Source organism: Procambarus clarkii, chromosome 32, assembly GCF_040958095.1.
Source record: "Procambarus clarkii isolate CNS0578487 chromosome 32, FALCON_Pclarkii_2.0, whole genome shotgun sequence".
NCBI lineage: Eukaryota > Metazoa > Arthropoda > Malacostraca > Decapoda > Cambaridae > Procambarus > Procambarus clarkii.
The window spans coordinates 11,371,617-11,390,495 of record NC_091181.1 but is presented as its reverse complement, the minus strand read 5'-3'; the positions used below and the strand labels follow the sequence as shown (position 1 = coordinate 11,390,495).

Genomic DNA, 18,879 nt, shown 5'->3' with positions numbered 1-18,879 from the left:
ATGACGCAAAGTTGATGAGAAAAGTTGTGACAGATGAGGATTGTAGGATCCTCCAAGAGGACTTGAACAGGTTGCAGAGATGGTCAGAGAAATGGCTACTGGAGTTCAACACAAGAAAATGTAAAGTTATGGAAATGGGACAAGGTGATAGGAGACCAAAGGGAGAGTACACTATGAAGGGAAACTGCCTACCTGTGACGACGCACGAAAGAGACCTGGGCGTGGACGTAACACCTAATCTATCTCCTGAGGCACATATAAATAGGATAACAACAACAGTGTACTCTTTACTGGCAAAAGTTAGAACATCATTCAGAAACCTAAGAAAGGAGTCATTTAGGGCGCTTTATACTGCATACGTGCAGCCAATCTTAGAGTATGCCACCTCATCATGGAGTCCCCATCTAAAGAAGCATATAATGAAACTGGAAAAGGTTCAGAGGTTTGCCACGAGACTCGTCCCAGAGCTACGAGGGATGGGGTATGAAGAGCGCCTGAAGGAACTGTGCCTTACGACACCTAGAAAGAAGAAGAGAGTGGGGGAATATGATAGGAACGTATAAAATACTCAGGTGGATTGACAGAGTGGACATAGACCAAACGTTCACACGGAATAGTAACAGAACAAGGGGACATGGGTGGAAGCTGGGAACTCAGATGAGTCACAGAGATGTTAGGAAGTTTTCTTTTAGCGTGAGAGTTGTGGAGAAATGGAATGCACTTAAGGAGCAGGTTGTGGAAGCAAATTCTATTCATAATTTTAAAACAAGGTATGGTAGGGAAATAGGACTGGGGTCCTATTGCTGTAAACAACCGATGGCTCGAAAGCAGGGATCTAAGAGTCAATGCTCTATCCTGCAAGCACAATTAGGTGAGTACACACACACACATACACACACACACACACACACCCCTGTCAGCCCCCCACTAAGTACCCACCAAAGGCACCCTCCCCCCACCCACCCCTCTCTTCCCACTCCCTCCTCCCTCCAGGACCTCCCTTCTCCCCCATCCCCCAAGCCCTCCCTTCTCCCACACGCCCTTCCGTCCCTCCCACCCACAAGCCCTCCATTCTTCCCCACCCCTCTAAGCTCCCCACTCTCCCCCACGCCACCTAAGCCTTCCCCTCTCCACCACTCCCCAAAACCCTCCCCTCTTCCTCAACCACCTCAGCCTTCCCTTTCCCCCCACGCCCCACAAGCCCTCCCCACTTTATTGCCCTCCCAAACCCCCCTTTCTTCCCCATCCCCCCACCCCCCCAACCCTCCCCCTCTCACCCCCCCAACCCTCCCCCCCTCACCCACTCCCCCTACCTTCCCCCTCCCCCCTCACCCACTCCCCCTACCCTCCCCCTCCCCCCTACCCCCCCAAGCCCTTCCTCCTCCACCAGTCTCCCCATACCAGATCCTCCCAGCCCCCGCTCACCCCACACCCCACAGGTCCCCCCCAGAGGAGAAGCAGAAGAGAGTTAGTTTCAGGGCAATGTACTCGAACATAGATGGGATCACAAGCAAGGCACGTGAACTAAGGGAAAGAGCACAAGAAGTGAACCCAGATGTAATTGGACTCACTGAAACAAAACTCTCTGGAATCATAACGAATGCCGTGTTTCCCCAGGAGTACACAATAATAAGAAAAGAGAGGGAAGGTAGGGGAGGAGGCGGAGTGGCCCTACTCATGAGAAAGGAATGGAATTTTAAGGAGATGGCTATCCCGGGCTGTGAGGGTTTCAGAGACTACATAGCAGGCACGATGACAATGGGAGGACCAAGGATAGTAGTAGCAGTAATATATAATCCTCCACCAAATGACAGAAGACCCAGTCAAGAGTATGAAAGCAACAACATGGCAGTTAACACTATAATTGAGAGGGCAGCCTCTTCTGCCTGTAGAAATAGATCCCACCTGCTCATTATGTGGGACTTCAATCACGGCAGGATTGATTGGGAGAACAAGGAACCGCATGGAGGCGAGGATACGTGGAGAGCCAAACTACTGGAGGTGGCGACTAGAAACTTCTTAACCCAGCATGTCAGAGAACCCACAAGGATGAGAGGAAATGACGAACCAGCGAGACTCGACCTGGTTTTCACCCTGAACGACTCTGACATAAGAGAAATCAGTTTTGAGGACCCAGTAGGAATGAGCGACCACAGTGTATTGGTGTTTGAGTACCAGATAGAAGAAGGGTTATTGAACTCGAGGAGGGATACCGAAACCAAAAGGTTAGCATACCGAAAGGGAAACTATGAGCTGTTACGGTGCCCTCTCCTATTTCTTTCGTTTGCCGGCTTAAAGAGTCATATCAGCTCTCCCTACTGATTCTCTGAGGCTCAGGGGGTCTAATGACATATGTGGCGACCAGACTGGCTGCCATTTTATGGAAGGAGGTTATATTATAAGTTGTAAATAAAGGAAAATTGGCGCCCTGTTATAAAATGAAACAGTATCCCCTACGGCAGATGTGACCTTTTGGAAGGGACATTAGTCGATCGCGGATTGGTCGACGTAGGTCGCGGGCGACAAATCAGGGCCCGCCATGACGTCACCGAGTGCCCCGGGCGGCGCCAACGTCAGAGTTGTACTGACCGTGGAAGCGACAGGACGCGCCTCGGTCTGCTCTCAAGAATTGGAGGCTCTGCAAGCCTTGTCCAGTGGATTGAGCTGACCATCGCCGCCAACATAGTTATTGGAGACCCTGCGCTTCTGGGAAGCCAAAGAGGAACCAAGTTCAGTGAGCAGAGAAGTGCCCAAACTTGGAAAATAGTCGGCGACGACGCTGGGCGGCGCCGCTGGCTGGACGTTGAGGTCTGGAAGGTGGGCGAGCAAGCTAGCTGTGACTGGGGTCACATCCACTGAGAATCTTGGAAGGACGACACAGTGCCTAGGACAAGGAGCGACGCCCTGTGGGAGAGGCGAGTGTGGGGAAAGATAGTGATTAGCTCAGCGCCCATCGATGAACCAGGATTGGGGCAGCTGAATCTCAGGGATTGGAACGGCGACGACGCGAAGGCTTCACGACACCTGAGAACCTGTGGAACGCCCTGGATCGTCGAGGATCGACCCAAGGAAGCGTGGGAACCTCACACCATCGAGGGACAGGCGTCGTGAGCCAGGAGTGTAAGGTAGATCATTTTTCCCTCCCATTACCCCTTGTATGAGTAGGCTAGTTAGGCCACAATATTTATTGGTGTATGTGGCAGCAAGACGTTATTGCTTTAATAGTAGAATAGGCTGCAATGCAGCTTGTGTCCAGGACTGTCAGAGAGGACAGTGTGTATGGATGGCAGGACAGTGAAGAAGAGGTGCCGACGTGGTGAAGAGGCCCTCCTGTGAGAGTGTGAGACTCCTGTCTTCCTGCCCATTTGAAGGAGTGTTGGAGGTCGTGGAAGAAGAGGCTGACGATCTCCAGACTCATTATCCGTATTCCATATTCATGTATTACTTGTGAATGTGTGTGTGTGTTCATGTAATTTGCGTCAGTAAATCCACACATTTTATTACTGTGTTTGAGTGTGCCTCCATTTGTGATATCTCTCTATGAGCATACATTTTCTGGCTACAACGATATATGATACACCCACTGAACTGCATTGCTGGGGTGCAGATATAATAACCCAGCTGGCGACCTTGCTAAGAGGAAGATAGAGAAGACAGGCGGGAAAGGAGTTCCTGCAACCTTTTTTTGTCTGGCAGGCAAGACTCAGGGAGGTTATGGTTATAGGTAAGCCTGAGTCTTCCTTCACTCCCCCACGGGTCTAGGCCGGAACTGTTAACAGCAGTTTCCCCGTGGTTGTCTGAAGGGCTTCCAGGGTGAATCAGTGGCACCCCTTTGTGGTGGAAGCAAAGACCTGCGGAGGTGGGCATTGTTGGTCCTCTCTTGTGTGACCAAGGAGACTCCGGTGAATCCAGGGAGTCGGAGGGGCTGAGTATTTGGGCCCTTTGAGCCCCTAGCAGCCGAGTGTTAGCAGAGCCCCGGACCGCCCACCCCCACGTGACAAGAGAACTGGCGACCTTGCCAGGATTCGAACCCCAGTAGCCAAGAACTGGGAACTTCGCCAGGAAGCGTGGATCAAGCTACAGTGTGGACCAGATTGCAAGACAAGTGTTGCCAGGGTACTAATACAGTGTGGCCAGTGAATTCGGTGGTACTGTTACTCAACCAGCTAAGGGACTGAAACGGTGAAATTAGTGCCTACTAACTTGTCTGTGCTGTCGTGTATGCTCAATGATATAGAGATGGAGGAAGACAAAGTAAAGAAATTTATTGACACAAGGGACGAGAGAATTTTGGAGGAGTGTACCAAGGCCCAGCTCCAACAAGTGGCAAACCACTTTGGGATCAGGTTGGGGACGACTAAGGTAGCAGAGCGAAGGATAGAGATCATGGCACGGCTCACAGCTCGAGAGGAAGCGACGGGAGAGGAGCCATCTCAAGAGGAGCCATCCCGAGGAGAGCCATCGCAAGGTGAACCGTCCCGACTAGGGCCTCCCCAAGCGCCTACCAGTGTGGAGAGAATTCACAGTGAACATGGGAGCAGTGGAAGGTCCAGCTGTAGTAAGAGGAGCCTGCAACTGGAAATAATGAAGATGCAACTGGAAGCCCAGCTGCGACGAGAGGAGAGAGAAGCACGGCTGCAGCTGCAGCGAGAGGAACGTGCGGCTGAGCTGCAGCGAGAGGAACGTGCGGCTGAGCTGCAGCGAGAGGAACGTGCGGCTGAGCTGCAGCGAGAGGAGCGAGAAGCTCGGCTGCAGCGGGAAGAAGGAGAGAGACAACTGCGACTGGAGGAGATAAGGGCAAAGAAAGAAGTCGAATTGCGTCGCGTTGAACGTGGTCTGCCCTCACTACCTGCACGGCGGGATGACCTCAAGGTAAGGGAACGTGACTTACCTACGTTCGAACCACAAGAAGCTGAGGCGTTCTTCGAACACTTTGAACGGATAGCAACTCTGAAGGAGTGGCCGGAAGATGATTGGGCTGCTCTGGTCCAGGGCAGGTTGACTGGTGAGGCCCGGGAAGCCTATAACATGCTGGACCTAGAGGAGTGTACTAGTTATGACGCGATTAAGAATGCGGTTCTCCACTCATTCCGGCTGACTCCGGAGATGTACCGGAAGCGGTTCAGAGAGTGTACAAGAGCGTCGGGAAAGACTTACGCCGAGACCGCCAGGGATATGGAACGGAAATTCCTACGATGGTTGAAGGCGGAGGAAGCGGAGTCGGTGGATGATGTTAAACGACTGATAGTGATGGAGAAGTTCATGTCGGTGCTCCATCCTGAGTTGCGAGTAAGGGTGAGAGAAGCAGGTATTAAGGACCTGAAGGCTGCAGCGGACCGAGCCGACATGCTGGAGGAGGCACTACATATCAGGAGGGAGGGGCCGCCCAGACACTCGCCTTACCCCAGGTCGGGAGGGAACCTTAGGAGTTCAGGAGGAGCGAGGACGGGTGGGGACTCTCCCAGGAGTAGTGTGCCTGATGAAGTAACGTGGTTCAAGAGCTCAAGAGACGCGGGGAGGAAGCCCCAAGCTGTGAGCAGTGGACCTAACTCGGGAGCAAGTGCTGCAGTCCCGGATGCGACGTCAGGGAGTCCAAGGAGGACCCAGGGAACGTCTGCAAGTGGTACCGCCAGAGTGACTAGCGAGTGGCCGCCCAGGGGAGGCAGCCGATGCTACAACTGTGGTGTGAGAGGACATTATGCCCGCGAGTGTGAGGAGCACCAAAGGAATGTAGGATTAATGTTGGAAGAGGAGAGAGTGTTTGTTCACACCCCATATTATAGTGGACCCAACGTGAATGGTTGGGAAATGAAGTTGGGTGAACATCCCTTCGTTTTCGGGGCCAACGTGAAGTTTGGAAAGTCAGACCCAGTGGAGGTTGCCGTGCTTCGAGATACGGGTGCTGACATAAGTATGGTGACCAGGAGTATTCTCCCCAAGGAATTTAATGATTCACCTGTGGGAGTGGTGAGGATACGCAGTGTGGGGGAGGAATACAGGTTGCCACTTCACGAAGTACAGCTGATTGCCGACTGCGGAGTCGAGAAAGCTATAGTAGCTGTAGCCCCTAAGTTACCCCTAGAGCATGTACAGATGGTGCTGGGTAATGACCTCGGAGGAGGCAGGATACAACCCGATTGGGCCAGGAGTGCCTATGTTGCAAGCAGCGGTACAACCCTGCCAGGTGAGGTATCGGTCGTTCCAGATGGTCGTGAGGAAGCCGACTTCGCCAGGGAAAACGTCGCCAGAGACGACGACAACGAGGGCGAGAGTGCAGAGAGGTCGTCGGAGGTTGTGGAAAACCCCGACGAAGCCCTCCGACTAAGCCTGATGATGCGTGTGGAGGAGTGGCGAGGAGCAGCTGTACAAACGCCTGGGGCGGTGAAGAGGCTGCAGACCGCACTCCCTCCATACAGAAACGTAAATAAAGTAAGCTCAGTGGATGAGCGAACGGCAGTGAGGGGCAGAGTGGAGGAACCACGACGCAAGGCACCCTATGCCGGCCAGATGAATAGTGGTAGGTGCAAGGCGAACCACCGTGGTGAGGTGAGCCACAGGGAGGTGGATGAGCCCAACCACGAACCGAAGAAGACGTCTGCAGGGAAGAGAATCTCATGGAGGAGTGAAGATGTTCGTCGGGAACGAAGGAGCGAGTGGTATAGGAAAGGCAATACGAAGAAAGCAGGGAATAGGTACACCCAGGGTAGGCGCCAGCCTAACCAGAGGGGCATTGGGCCATCGCAAAAGCCTAGTGTGGAAGAGAGGGAGCTGCTGGATGGAGTACAGGTTACAAGTGCCACTGTGAGGAGACAACGCACCTACGGGAGAAGAGGAACCGAGAAGAGAGAAGATTGGCGAAGAGGAGATCATGGGAGGAAACATGGAGTACCTGTAGGACGCAATGGAAATGCAAGACTATCTCGGAGTGCACGACGCGGTGGAGGCGCTGCATGCACCGAATCTTACAGTGGTAACGAGCCGTGGGAGTACACTCGTAGCCACGGAGAGAGGATTTCTTGTAGGTGTTCAGGGAACACCCGTCACACCCGGTACTATGCGAGGTGGAGATACAATGAGGCAAGTGACTGGCAAGGTGGTACGAGCCACGTCACCAACTGGAGGAGTGACACTTCAGGAACGGAGGGAGCAAGAGTATAGATTGCCCTCTTGAGTGCTGCTCTTCCGATATGACTCTTATTTTAAGGGGAGGGGTATGTTACGGTGCCCTCTCCTATTTCTTTCGTTTGCCGGCTTAAAGAGTCATATCAGCTCTCCCTACTGATTCTCTGAGGTTCAGGGAGTCTAATGACATATGTGGCGACCAGACTGGCTGCCATTTTATGGAAGGAGGTTATATTATAAGTTGTAAATAAAGGAAAATTGGCGCCCTGTTATAAAATGAAACAGTATCCCCTACGGCAGATGTGACCTTTTGGAAGGGACATTAGTCGATCGCGGATTGGTCGACGTAGGTCGCGGGCGACAAATCAGGGCCCGCCATGACGTCACCGAGTGCCCCGGGCGGCGCCAACGTCAGAGTTGTACTGACCGTGGAAGCGACAGGACGCGCCTCGGTCTGCTCTCAAGAATTGGAGGCTCTGCAAGCCTTGTCCAGTGGATTGAGCTGACCATCGCCGCCAACATAGTTATTGGAGACCCTGCGCTTCTGGGAAGCCAAAGAGGAACCAAGTTCAGTGAGCAGAGAAGTGCCCAAACTTGGAAAATAGTCGGCGACGACGCTGGGCGGCGCCGCTGGCTGGACGTTGAGGTCTGGAAGGTGGGCGAGCAAGCTAGCTGTGACTGGGGTCACATCCACTGAGAATCTTGGAAGGACGACACAGTGCCTAGGACAAGGAGCGACGCCCTGTGGGAGAGGCGAGTGTGGGGAAAGATAGTGATTAGCTCAGCGCCCATCGATGAACCAGGATTGGGGCAGCTGAATCTCAGGGATTGGAACGGCGACGACGCGAAGGCTTCACGACACCTGAGAACCTGTGGAACGCCCTGGATCGTCGAGGATCGACCCAAGGAAGCGTGGGAACCTCACACCATCGAGGGACAGGCGTCGTGAGCCAGGAGTGTAAGGTAGATCATTTTTCCCTCCCATTACCCCTTGTATGAGTAGGCTAGTTAGGCCACAATATTTATTGGTGTATGTGGCAGCAAGACGTTATTGCTTTAATAGTAGAATAGGCTGCAATGCAGCTTGTGTCCAGGACTGTCAGAGAGGACAGTGTGTATGGATGGCAGGACAGTGAAGAAGAGGTGCCGACGTGGTGAAGAGGCCCTCCTGTGAGAGTGTGAGACTCCTGTCTTCCTGCCCATTTGAAGGAGTGTTGGAGGTCGTGGAAGAAGAGGCTGACGATCTCCAGACTCATTATCCGTATTCCATATTCATGTATTACTTGTGAATGTGTGTGTGTGTTCATGTAATTTGCGTCAGTAAATCCACACATTTTATTACTGTGTTTGAGTGTGCCTCCATTTGTGATATCTCTCTATGAGCATACATTTTCTGGCTACAACGATATATGATACACCCACTGAACTGCATTGCTGGGGTGCAGATATAATAACCCAGCTGGCGACCTTGCTAAGAGGAAGATAGAGAAGACAGGCGGGAAAGGAGTTCCTGCAACCTTTTTTTGTCTGGCAGGCAAGACTCAGGGAGGTTATGGTTATAGGTAAGCCTGAGTCTTCCTTCACTCCCCCACGGGTCTAGGCCGGAACTGTTAACAGCAGTTTCCCCGTGGTTGTCTGAAGGGCTTCCAGGGTGAATCAGTGGCACCCCTTTGTGGTGGAAGCAAAGACCTGCGGAGGTGGGCATTGTTGGTCCTCTCTTGTGTGACCAAGGAGACTCCGGTGAATCCAGGGAGTCGGAGGGGCTGAGTATTTGGGCCCTTTGAGCCCCTAGCAGCCGAGTGTTAGCAGAGCCCCGGACCGCCCACCCCCACGTGACAGAGCAGATAAGAAAATGCCTAGCAGATATAGCATGGGAAACAGAGCTCAGGGAAAAGACGGCCCAAGATATGATGGACTACATCACGCAAAAATGCAAGGTCGCAGCAAACAAGTTTTTCCCAGCCCAAAAGGAAAACAGTGAAATGAAGATGAGAAACCCATGGTTTAATCAGAGATGTAGGCTAGCTAAGCAGCAAAGTAAAAGGGCATGGAGAAACTATAGGAATAACAGGACACTGGAGAGCAGAGAAAGATACCAGAATGCCAGGAATGAATATGTCAGGAAGAGAAGAGAGGCAGAAAGACAATATGAAAATGACATCGCAAGCAAGGCAAAGACTCAGCCTAAATTGATGCATAGCCACATCAGGAGAAAAACAACAGTAAAGGAACAGGTTATGAAATTAAGGATAGGGGCAGAAGGATTCACTACAAATGACAAGGAAGTGTGTGAGGAACTGAATAAGAAATTCCAAGAGGTCTTCACCTTAGAGCAAGGAGAAATCCCAGAGATAACAGAAGGAATAGCTAACCAGGAACCACTGGAAGAGTTTGAGATTACCAGCGGGGAAGTAAGGAAGTGTTTACTAGAATTGGATGTGACAAAAGCTACAGGCCCAGATGGAATCTCCCCTTGGATACTAAAGGAAGGAGCAGAAGAACTGTGCCTCCCGCTCTCCACAGTGTATAACAAATCACTGGCAACAGGGGAACTGCCAGAAATTTGGAAAGCAGCAAACGTAGTCCCGATATACAAGAAAGGGGATAGACAGGAGGCACTGAATTACAGACCAGTGTCCCTAACCTGCATACCATGCAAGATGATGGAGAAGATTGTGCGAAGAAAGCTAGTGGAGCACCTGGAGCGAAAGAACTTTGTAACACAGCATCAACATGGATTCAGGGATGGCAGGTCCTGCCTCACAGGGTTACTTGAATTCTACGACCAGGCAACAAAAATAAGGCAAGAAAAAGAAGGGTGGGCAGACTGCATATTTTTGGATTGTCCGAAAGCCTTTGATACAGTGCCACACAAGAGGCTAGTGAAAAAACTGGAGATGCAGGCTGGAGTGAAAGGGAAGGTACTCCGTTGGATACAGGAGTACCTAAGTAACAGGAGACAACGAGTCAGTGTGAGGGGTGAGGTCTCAGATTGGCGAGACGTTACGAGTGGAGTACCGCAGGGGTCGGTCCTTGGACCTATACTGTTTCTGATACATGTAAATGATCTTCCAGAGGGTATAGAATCGTTTCTCTCAATGTTTGCCGATGATGCAAAAATTATGAGGAGGATTGAAACTGAGGACGATAGTAGGAGGCTACAAGATGACCTAGACAGACTGAGTGAATGGTCCAACAAATGGCTGTTGAAGTTCAACCCGAGTAAATGCAAAGTAATGAAACAAGGTGGTGGAAATAGGAGGCCAAACACAGGATACAGAATAGGAGATGAAGTACTTAATGAAACGAACAGAGAGAAAGATCTAGGAGTTGATATCACACCAAACCTGTCTCCTGAAGCCCACATAAAAAGAATAACGTCTGCGGCATATGCGAGGCTGGCTAACATCAGAACAGCGTTCAGGAACCAGTGTAAGGAATCATTCAGAATCTTGTACACCACATATGTAAGACCAATCCTGGAGTATGCGGCCCCAGCATGGAGCTCGTACCTTGTCAAGCACAAGATGAAGCTGGAAAAAGTCCAAAGGTATGCTACTAGACTAGTCCCAGAACAAAGAGGTATGAGTTACGAGGAAAGGCTGCGGGAAATGCAGCTTACGACACTGGAAGACAGAAGAGTGAGGGGAGACATGATCACAACCTACAAAATCCTCAGAGGAATCGACCGGGTAAACAAGGATAAACTATTCAACACTGGTGGGACGCGAACAAGGGGACACAGGTGGAAACTGAGTACCCACATGAGCCACAGAGACGTTAGAAGGAACTCTTTCAGTGTCAGAGTAGTTAACGGATGGAATGCACTAGGCAGTGATGTGGTGGAGGCTGACTCCATACACAGTTTTAAATGTAGATATGATAGATCCCAGTAGGCTCAGGAATCTGTACACCAGTTGATTGACAGTTGAGAGCTGGGACCAAAGAGCCAAAGCTCAACCCCCGTAAGCACAAATAGGTGAGTACACGCAACAGGAGACATACCAGATAGTTGGAAGACAGTTAACATAGTCCCAATATACAAGAAAGGTGACAGGCAAGAGGCACTGAACTACAGTCCAGTTTCCCTAACTTGTATACCATGCATGGTGAGGGAGAAGGTCATGAGGAAAAGGCTCGTAGAGCATCTGGAGGGAAATAACTTTGTAACACACAGGATCATGGGTTCAGGGATGGTAAATCGTTCCTCACAGGTTTAATAGAATTTTATGACCAGGCAACAAAAATTAGGCAGGAAAGAGAAGGGTGGGCCGACTGCATTTTCATATAGGATATAGGCCCAGATGGAATCTCTCCTTGGATACTAAGGGAAGGAGCAGAAGCACTGTGCCTGCCACTCTCCATGGTGTATAACAAATCACTGGAAACAGGGGAACTGCCAGAAATTTGGAAGGCAGCTAATGTAGTTCTAATATACAAGAAAGGGGATAGGCAGGAGGCACTGAACTACAGGCCAGTGTCCCTAACCTGCATACCATGCAAGCTGATGGAGAAAATTGTGCGAAGAAAGCTAGTGGAACATCTGAAGTGAAAGAACTTTTTTACACAGCATCAACATGGGTTCAGGGATGGCAAGTCATGCCTCAGAGGGCTCATTGAATTCTACGACCAGGCAACAAAAATCAGGCAAGAAAGAGAGGGTTGGGCAGACTGTATATTTTTGGTCTGTCAAAAAGCCTTTGATACAGTACCATACAAGAGGCTAGTGAGAAAGCTGGAGATGCAGGCAGGGGGTGAAAGGGAAGGTACTCCGTTGGATACGGGAGTACCTAAGTAACAGAAGACAACAAGTCACTGTGAGGGGTGAGGTCTCGGATTGGCGTGACGTCACAAGTGAAGTCTCCGTGGTGTAGTGGTAAGACACTCGCCTGGCGTTCCGCGAGCGCTATGTCATGGGTTCGTATCCTGGCCGGGGAGGATTTACTGGGCGCAATTCCTTAACTGTAGCCTCTGTTTAACGCAACAGTAAAATGTGTACTTGGATGAAAAAAACGATTCTTCGCGGCAGGGGATCGTATTCCAGGGACCTGCCCGAAACGCTACGCGTACTAGTGGCTGTACAAGAATGTAACAACACTTGTATATATCTCAAAAAAAAAAAAAAAAAAAAAAAAAGTCCCGCAGGGGTCGGTCCTTGGACCAATGCTGTTTCTGATATATGTAAATGATCTCCCAGAGGGTATAGAATCGTTTCTCTCAATGTTTGGTGATGACGCAAAAATTATGAGGAGGATTGAAACAGAGGATGATAGTAGGAGGCTACAGGACGACCTAGACAGATTGAATGAATGGTCCAACAAATGGTTGTTAAAGTTTAACCCCAATAAATGCAAAGTAATCAAACTAGGCGGTGGAAACAGGAGACCAGACACAGGATACAGAATAGAAGATGAAGTACTTAATGAAACGAACAGAGAGAAATATCTAGGATTTGATATCACACCAAACCTGTCTCCTGAAGCCCACATAAAAAAAATAACGTCTGCGGCATATGCGAGGCTGGCTAACATCAGAACAGCGTTCAGGAACCTGTGTAAGGAATCATTCAGAATCTTGTACACTACATATGTAAGACCAATCCTGGAGTATGCGGCCCCAGGATGGAGCTCGTACCTTGTCAAGCACAAGACGAAGCTGGAAAAAGTCCAAAGGTATGCCACTAGACTAGTCCCAGAACTAAGAGGCATGAGTTAAGAGGAAAGGCTGCGGGAAATGCACCTTACGACACTGGAAGACAGAAGAGTGAGGGGAGACTTGATCACAACCTACAAAATCTTCATGGGAATCGACCGGGAAAACAAGGATAAACTATTCAACACTGGTGGGACGCGAACAAGAGGACACAGGTGGAAACTGAGTACCCACATGAGCCACAGGGACGTTAGAAGGAACTTTTTTAGTGTCAGAGTAGTTAACGGATGGAATGCATTAGGCAGTAATGTTGTGGAAGCTGACTCCATACACAGTTTCAAATGTAGATATGATAGAGCCCAGTAGGCTCAGGAATCTGTACACCAGTTGATTGACAGTTGAGAGGCGGGACCAAAGAGCCAAAGCTCTACCCCCGCAAGCACAAATAGGTGAGTACAAATAGGTGAGTACACACACAGAAAGAGAAGGATAGGCAGATTGCATTTTCTTCGACTGTCGGTACTGTGTCAAAGCTTTTGACACAGTACCCCCCCTCCCCCCCATAAGAGACTGTTGCATAATTTTGAGAAACAAGCAGGAATAAATAGGAGGGTGTTCTCATGGAAAAGGGAGTACCTTAACAATAGGAAGCAGAGTTACTGTGAGGAGTGAGACCTCAGACTAGCGTGATGTCACCAGCGGAGTCCCACAGGGTTCTGTATTCGGACCTATCTTGTTTCTGATATACGTGAATGATCTTCCAGAAGGTATCAGCTCATTCCTCGCAATGTTTGCTAATGATGGTAAAGTTATGAGAAAGACTAAGACAGTGGATGACAGCAAGATGCTACAGGATGACCTGGGAAGACTAAGAGAATTGTCCAACAAATGGCTACTAATGTTTAACTTGAGCTAGTGTAAAGTGATGATGATAGGCATAGGAAGCAGGAAAGGATTTCCTCTCCCAAACACATGGGAGAGGAAATCCTTCAGGAGTCAGGACGAGAGAAAGATATGGGACGTTGATATCACACCAGACCTGTCCCCTGTAGCCCACATCAAATGGATAACATCAGTGGCGTATGCCAGGCTGGAGAAAATAAGAACTGCCTTCAGAAAATTGTGTAAGGAATCATTCAGTACCTTGTATACCTCATATGGCAGACCAATACTGAAATATGCGGCTACAGCGTGGAGTTCACATCTTGTCAAACACGAAACAAAGTTAGAAAAGGTTCAGAAAAATGCCCCAGGCTAGTTCCTGAGCTGAGAGGAACGAGCTATGAAGAAAGATTACTAAAACTGAATCTTACGACACTGTAATACAGATGAGTTAGGGGAGACATGATCACTACCTACAAAATTATCTGAGGACTTGACAGGGTAGATAAGGATAAGCTGTTTAACACAGGTGATCAAGGGGACACGTGAAATTTTTTCAGTGTCAAGTAGATAACTGATGGAATGCATTAGGCAGTGATGGTGGAGGCAGACTTCATACACAGTTTCAAATACAGATATGATAGAGCCCAGTAGGCCCAGGACAGTTGAGAGGCGGGACCAAAGAGCAGGAGCTCAACCCACACAAGCACACCTAGGTGAGTACACACACTTGCTCTCCACCCCAGTCATCAGCTTGGTTAAAATCATACTGAAGCGACCTTACGAGTCATAAATACTCATACTCCGCCCAAGTAAAACAGAAACAAGCAACACTTAGTGGGCCAGTCAGAGGCTTAGGGGCCCACTCAGGAATATCAATGCAAAAAAAAAATATATATATACTTGGTTTGGCAGTCCCCCAACTGTCAACAATTTCTTGTTTTGCACTACATCTTTACAGTTTGTAGAATACGATGAAAATCTTCTCCCAGAAGAGGCAATAGGTCCCTCCTTGTGTATATCAGTCATTATCGGAAGCTCCTTGTTACTGGACGCAGCATGAAATCACAAGTCCATAAATTCCTGGAACTAACCTGGACACAACCTTCCCATTCGACCAGTAGTAGCATCTTGCCAGATCCTTCTCGCTCAATAATGTAACATAGGTCCTTCTTGCCCAATAAGTGACCTTAGGTCACTAATTAAGCACCTCTTAAATGGCCGATTCATGCTGCTTGCAGTCACTCATCTGGCCACTCTTCACCTGGGGTTCTTGGAGTCCATGCCAACGTCATAAGGCGTGATAATCTTGCTCACCCTCCTGCAACTACGCTGGACTTCTGTCATGTTGGAAAGTAGCTGAGTAGGCTATTCCCCGGAATTTAAATATATCAACTTATATTAAAATATAGGCTTCACGAGGAAACTCAGTAGGAGCCATTAGGAGGATTCTAACCTATGGACGGGTCAAGAATCCCAGGTTGCAAAGTTTTTGTGCATATCATGATTTCTTTAGATATTTGACAAGAAGCGTTGGAAGTAGAATTACTGGACCATGAACCAGAGTGCATGGGGCGTTGTGTGAAACCCTGATTAGGCTTCACAGGAACCCTCAGGAACCTTAGAGGATGCAGACGTATTCCAAATTGCAAAGCTTTTGACCATGTCGTGGTGTAGTGGTGTGGAGTGTGCCTGGGGTTCAAATCCTTCCCATTGCTCCTACTGACTTTCTCATTGATAAATTACATTAATATGATTTATTTATGCATAGGCTTCATGCCACCTCTGAAATCAAACCAAAATGATTCATGGGTCGTCTTGTACAATTAAAAGTGGATTAGTGTGCTGGTGAAAGGTGGTGGAAGTGTATAGAGAGACGGCAACAACAAAACATTTTGTTTTAAATCAGCTCTGATTAATAATTTTTCGGCGATTTATATTTTATTCACTAGTTTAACTAGTGAACTAGTTTCAAAACAAATATTATATTCAACGAAGCATTACGCATCTTACCCCTTTTACAGACAAGGCGCTCCGATATATCCACGTTTTCTCCAGCTAATGTCTCGGCTTGAGGATGCTGGTGTTATAAGGTATTGGACACAGGACGTCATTAGCAAACGTGTGAAGGAAAATAGAGAGACTGCAGCACTTGACCAGAAAATTGGCCACAGGAACACACCACAGGTAAATATTATATAATATTTGCCACTGTCACGCTGAAGTTAGGCTAAATATATATATTCAAGAGATATTGGCCTTTTTGTCTGCCTGTCCGTCTTTTCAAAGTTTAAGACCTCAAACATCCGGGTACCCTCATCCTGCTTTGCAAGAGAAGTGGTCTAGGGTACAGGACTAACATAAGTCAGTTTGTAACTATTAAATGATTACTTGGACTGTATGAATTATTGTGTTTCTTTATACTACCACACAGAGACAGGAGAGAGAGAGGGACAGAGACAGATAGATAAGAAGAGAGACAAACTGAGAGAGAAGGAGAGAGGCAGAAAGAAATTAGGCAGTAAGAGTATGAGTGAGACAAACGCACACATAAGGGTGGAAAAAGAGAGGAAAAAAGACATAGAGACAGAGTCAGTGAGAGAGAAGGAGATACAGAGTCGGAAAGAGACAGAGAGGAAGAAAGATGAAAAGAAGGGGGGAGACCGAGAAGGATAGATACAGAGAGAAACGATGATAGTGTAAGAGAGAGGAGGAGGACATAGAAAATGAATGGAGATAAACAGAGATTGCACAAGAGAGACTGAGATAGAGAGGGAACAAGGAAAACAGTGACGGAAGATGTGACTGAGAGAGAAGGACAGAGACAGCGAAAGAAGGAGATAGACCAAGATGGAGTGAGAAGAAAGGAGAGAGATATAAACAGATAGAGAGAGAGAAAGAGATAAACAGGTAGAGAGAGGGAAAGAGAGAGACAGGCAGAAAGAAAAAGAGACAGAGAGACAGAGAAAGAAATAGACAATGACTCTGAAAGGAAGATATAGGCTTATTGTGAAAGAGAGACAAACAGACAGACAGACAGAAAGACAGGGGCTGGGTGGTTTAGTGGACAGCGCTCTAGACTCGTGAACCTAGGGACAGGGGTTCGATCCCAGCACCCGGCGGAGACAGATGGCAGAGTTTCTTTAAACCTGATGCCCCTGTTACCTAGCAGTAAATAGGTACCTGGGAGTTAGACAGCTACTATGGGCTGCTTCCTGTGTGTGTGTGTACTCACCTATTTGTGCTTGCGGGGGTTGAGCTTTGGCTCTTTGGTCCCGCCTATCAACTGGTGTACAGATTCCTGAGCCTACTGGGCTCTATCATATCTACATTTTAAACTGTGTATAGAGTCAGCCTCCACCACATCACTGCCTAATGCATTCCATCCGTTAACTACTCTGACACTGAAAAAGTTCCTTCTAACGTCTATGTGGCTCATGTGGGTACTCAGTTTCCACCTGTGTCCCCTTGTTCGCGTCCCACCAGTGATGAATAGTTTATCCTTGTATACCCGGTCGATTCCCATGAGGATCTTGTAGGTTGTGATCATGTCTCCCCTTACTCTTCTGTCTTCCAGTGTCGTTAGGTGCATTCCCGCAGCCTTTCCTCGTAACTCATGCCTCTTAGTTCTAGGACTAGTCTAGTGGCATACCTTTGGACTTTTTCCAGCTTCGTCTTGTGCTTGACAAGGTACGGGCTCCATGCTGGGGCCACATACTCCAGGATTAGTCTTACATATGTGGTGTACAAGATTCTGAATGATTCCTTACACAGGTTCCTGAACGCTGTTCTGATGTTAGCCAGCCTCGCATATGCCGCGAACGTTATTCTTTTTATGTGGGCTTCAGGAGACAGGTTTGGTGTGATATCAACTCTTAGATCATTCTCTCTGTCCGTTTCATAAAGACCTTCATCTCCTATTCTGTACCCTGTGTCTGGCCTCCTGTTTCCACTGCCTAGTTTCATTACTTTGCATTTACTCGGGAGGAACTTCAACACCTGTTTGTTGGACCATTCACTCAGTCTGTCTAGGTCATCTTGTAGCCTCCTACTATCATCCTCAGTTTCAATCCACCTCATAATTTTTACATCATCGGCAAACATTGAGAGAAACGATTCTATACCCTCTGGGAGATCATTTACATATATCAGAAACAGTATAAGTCCAAGGACCGACTCCTGCGGGACTCCACTCGTAACGTCTCGCCAATCTGAGACCTTACCCCTCACACTGACTCGTTGTCTCCTGTTGCTTAGGTACTCCTTTATCCAATGGAGTACCTCCCCTTTCACTCCAACCTGCATCTCCAACTTTTTAAGTAGCCTCTTGTGAGGTCCTGTATCAATGGCTTTCTGACAATTAAAAAATATGCAGTCTGCCCACCCTTCTCTTTCTTGCCTTATTTTTGTTGCCTGGTCCTAGAATTCAAGTAACCCTGCGAGGCAGGACCTGCCATCCCTGAACCAATGTTGATGCTGTGTTAAAAAGTTCTTTCGCTCCAGGTGCTCCACTAGCTTTCTTCGCACAATCTTCTCCATCAGCTTGCATGGTATGCAGGTTAAAGACACTGGCCTGTAATTCAGTGCCTCCTGTCTCTCCCCTTTCTTGTATATCGGGACTACGTTAGCTGCTTTCCAAATTTCTGGCAGTTCCCCTGTTGCCAGTGATTTGTTACACACACTGGAGAGTGGGAGGCACAGTTCTATTGCTCCTTCCTTTAGTATCCAAGGGGAGATTCCATCTGGGCCTATAGCCTTTGTCACATCCAACTCTAGTAAACACTTCCTTACTTCTCCGCTGGTAATTTCAAACTCTTCCAGTGGTTCCTGGTTAGCTATTCCCTCTCTTATCTCTGGGATTTCTCCTCACTCTAAGGTGAAGTCCTCCTGGAATTTCTTATTCAGTTCCTCACACACTTCCTTGTCGTTTGTAGTGAATCCTTCTGCCCCTATCCTTAATTTCATAACCTGTTCCTTTACAGGTTTTTCTCCTGATGTGACTATGCAGCAATTTAGGCTGGGTCTTAGCCTTGCTTGCGATGTCATTTTCGTATTGTCTTTCTGCCTGTCTTCTCATCCTGACATATTCATTCCTGGCATTCTGGTATCTGTCTCTGCTCTCCAGTGTCCTGTTATTCCTATAGTTTCTCCATGCCCTTTTGCTTTGCTGCTTAGCTATCTTAACTTGAGGTTATCTTGAGATGATTTCGGGGCTTTTTTTTT

The 18,879-nt window shown here is 48.4% G+C and overlaps 1 pseudogene; it reads left to right on the top strand.

Annotated features, from left to right (window-relative positions):
- Nucleotides 1-18,879, top strand: part of LOC123759260 (glutamate receptor ionotropic, delta-2-like) — a 191,962-nt pseudogene that overhangs the window by 151,505 nt on the left and 21,578 nt on the right.